We start from the raw sequence: 3,902 nt of genomic DNA, 5'->3' as shown, positions 1-3,902 counted from the left end.
TTAATTGGTTGTCCTAATTTCTTTCTTGGAAACATGTACGAAATGAAAGACTTATGTGAATAAGATAAGATCCAATTCTATGAGAACATTCACAATTGATCGATAGCTCACAAGCTACCTGCTTATAGGCGGGGCATCAGTTGTAACAAATAGGGGAGTGTATTTCCCACTCCCCTATTGGTTAAAGCAGACTCGTATGCTTCGTAGTAAAAACCTTCCTTTACCGCAGGCAAGCTCTCCTCTGTCTCTGTATGCTTGGGTGAATGCCATAAGCGGATTTATGCTTTTTTTTATGGAAAACAGTTTGAAAGGGTCAACATAGCCTATCTTTGACCAGCTACCTCATATGAGATTGAAATAGAGAATAGAATGGAGTAGGAACACGAATAACTTATATGTAATCTAATATTGTTTTATTTGAATACTAGGAATCGCACCTGAATTCCATCAATCATTCGGTTAGAAGTCCTCTATTTCATCCTTGATGTTTCAATCAAAGGAGATACTCTATTTCACAATCTATCCATCTGGATTCCTCTTTTTAAAGAAAGTCTTTCCTGGATCCTGAAAAAACAAGAAAGAACAGAATGAGAACTAAGAGTTCTTTTAGTCGAGCAGTTGAGGGAACGAGCAAGATACGTTTGTCAGTCTACTATTCTTTCGGGAAGGAATTGAGCCTCAATCATCATACGCAAAGAAAGAAATCCTTCGATAGCGAGAACATTCAGAGTTAGTAGTTGAGTAAGTATAGATTCACTCCGATTACCAAACGGGCGACTTTACATCTTAGGGAGCAGCAGGCCTTCTGTTTATGGTGAAGGTACTGGAATCTTTTCAATATGAAAATAGGTGGTATCCAAAAGGACAAAAACTGCAACTAGTGATCTGGTGGACTACTGTCATGAGTCACAAGGCATTGGTAGACTGACTCACTCAGATGTTTGGCTATTTAACCTAAGAAGTATGTCTGGATGGATGACTTCATAGTCCAAGATGGTAATATCGATTGTTCATCTAATTCACCAACGTGACCAACCACAATGAATGTCTTTAACCGCCTTATCAAACTTGGATTGCAGCCTTTTCTATCTCTGTATAAAGTCGGTCAGTCCTAGTGTTGGGCAGAGCCCATTGTCAAAAGATCGTTTTGCTAGGATGCTTGCTTGAATCTAGCTACTTCCAAAAAGGCATTTTCACTCTATACGGTATGGCTACAAACCGAATGAAGAAGTCAGAAGCAGTTCATCGCCTGTGGGAGCTTGCTGATAGTAAGGAAGCCATAATCTTTCTATCAGATTGCCTATTTGTCTATCTGTCTGGTGAAGAGAGAATGTAATATACTCTCAATAGGGCAAGCACCCAATACCTCGTAGAGTCCAAAGCTCCAGCTCAAAGAGTTCAGGAAGACCAACCATCCACACTTGATTAGCTACTGTGCACTTCACCAGAACATGGTCTATGTCCTCCACTACCCCTTCACAAACATAAAAAACACTGAGACAATGGGAGCAAATTCCTTGAGACAAGAAGTTCGTTCGTTGCACGGAAGTCTATTCCAATAAGCTTTCCACCAAAAAAATGGAATGCAGGGAATGACCTTAAGCTTCCATACGCAAGACAAATGAAGACCACCTTCCTCATTAAATGGCTGGCAGACCTCCCTGTATATTTCCTTCATCCTAATCGTCAGAGTGAACAGAAGACCCCCATGTCAAAGTATCAGAACAGATGCTTCTAGGAATTGGTACAGCTGAAATTTCTCGCACCACCTCATCAGGGAGAAAAAAAGCTAATAAACTAAGATGTCAATCCCTATTAGGAATGAGATAGTGGGAGAGAGACAAACCTTCCAACAGCTCTGACATGTTCATAGGAATAGGCCTTCTATTCAATGTAGTCCCACCGAGCCAAGGGTCTTATAACAATCGCACCGAATTACCATCTAAAATCTGCCACTGGAAGTTCTCTTTAATAGAATTACTGGCTTTACAGATCTCCTTATTAATAGGAAATGAATGGGCAGCAACATAGAACTGATCTCAAGAACCCTCAAACCTCCCTGGAGAACACGGCTCTGTTAAACACATATGCATGTCACGTTGGAGTTCAGACTTGGCGCGCAAGGAGATGTCTAGGAGATAGGCTAGGTTGTTAGACAAGTAGTTCAATATCTTGTAAACCTCTTATCTCTTTATCTCTTCCTCCCCAAGTTGTAATCTTCTCTCCAAAAAACTTGTATGCGCTATTGCCAGGGAGGTGCACCCCTGCAGCCTATAACATGCAATCGCCCCCTCACATCGAGGGTAAGACGCTTTCGCCTATTCGCACATGGTAATCAGAGCCTCCTCTTCCAAAACCCTAGCTGCCATCTAGTGCCAAGCCATGTCTTCCTCTAGCGCCGCTCAATCCAATCTCAGCGGCCAAGTCACAGAGAAGCTCTCCCGGACGAACTACGTCCTATGGCGAACGCAAGTTACGCCGCAGCTGAGGGGAGCCGGGCTCTTCGGCTATGTCGATGGAACCATGCCGGAACCCGCCCGCCTCCTCGTCACCAAGGACAAGGAAGGCAAGGAGTCGACCGAGTCCAACCCTCTCCATCCCATCTGGGTGAGGGAGGATCAACAAGTGCTCGGCTACCTCCTCAACAACCTCTCCAAAGAAGTGCTGATCACGGTGACCGCGATCACCACCGCGCACGCTCTCTGGGCGGCGCTCGCAAGCATGTTTTCCTCTCAATCTCTGAGTTGTGTTAACAACATTCGCACTGCTTTGATCAATGCACAGAAGGGCAACCAATCTGTTGCCGCGTACTATGCTTCTATGCGCGTCCTAGCCGATGAACTCCCCGCGGCCGGCAAGCCCATCCAGGATGATGAACTGATCTCCTACCTGCTGCACGGGCTGGACATGGACTACCAGCCCCTTGTCTCTGCCCTCGACGCCCGCATCATGCCGGTCTCTCTCGATGAGCTGTACGCCATGTTGAGCAACTTTGATCAGCGTGTCGCGCAGTTCCATAGCACCGGCGGCGGCTTCAAGTCTTCGGCAAACGCGGCCACCCACGGGCGCGGCGGGTACTCATCCCGTCACCGTGGTCCTCCTCGACACAAGGGCAAGCAAGGTGGTGGCGGCTCCAGCAACTCCGGCTCCCGCGGCGGGCGCCCTAACTTCAACAACAACAAGGGCCGCCGTGGCGGGGGCGGCAGCGGCAGTGGCCGCTCGGGACGGTCACAACCCGATGTTGTACGCTGTCAAATCTGCGGCAAGCCTGGCCACTCGGCCAGGGATTGCTGGTATCGCTTTGATGAAGATGAAGCTTCCTCGGATGAAGATGAAGCTTCCTCGGATGAAGAAGACAAGGTTGTTGCCGCCGCCGACGGGTCCTATGGCGTGGATACCAACTGGTATCTCGACAGCGGTGCCACAAACCATCTCACGAGCGAGCTCGAGAAGGTGACGCTCCGTGAGAAATACCATGGGAAGGACCAGATCCACATGGCAAGTGGTGCAGGTATGAGGATAAGTCATATAGGTCATTCTGTTATACGTACCCCTTCCCGCAAAATTCACCTTAGAAAAATTCTGCATGTTCCTAGTGCCAACAAAAATCTTCTCTCCGTTCATCGTATCACTATTGATAATCATGTGTTCATTGAATTCCATCCTTTCTTCTTTTTGATCAAGGATCAGGCCACAAAGAAGGTACTCTACCGCGGTAGATGTGTTCGAGGGCTTTACCCGTTGATTCCGGAGTTTAGAAGATCAAATAAACAAGCTTGTGGTGCTATCAAGCTTTCATCCACACGATGACACGATCGTTTAGGACATGCATCTTTTTCTTTAGTTGAACGCTTGCTTAAGAAAAATAAGCTCCCGTTTGTTGGTGAGCGTCATAGTGAAAC

The 3,902-nt window shown here is 46.6% G+C and overlaps 1 non-coding gene across 1 annotated transcript; it reads left to right on the top strand.

The window, feature by feature from the left end:
* Positions 1 to 2,859: 2,859 nt before the first annotated feature.
* Positions 2,860 to 2,998, top strand: LOC120970133 (small nucleolar RNA Z247). Its single transcript, XR_005764879.1, has one exon. It is a non-coding gene; the product is annotated as a small nucleolar RNA Z247 (small nucleolar RNA).
* The last annotated feature ends 904 nt before the right edge of the window (positions 2,999 to 3,902 follow it).

This window comes from Aegilops tauschii, chromosome 7 (genome assembly GCF_002575655.3).
Source record: "Aegilops tauschii subsp. strangulata cultivar AL8/78 chromosome 7, Aet v6.0, whole genome shotgun sequence".
Taxonomy (NCBI): Eukaryota; Viridiplantae; Streptophyta; class Magnoliopsida; order Poales; family Poaceae; genus Aegilops; species Aegilops tauschii.
Note: the sequence above shows the minus strand (reverse complement) of the source record. Positions and strands in the feature narration are given on the sequence as shown.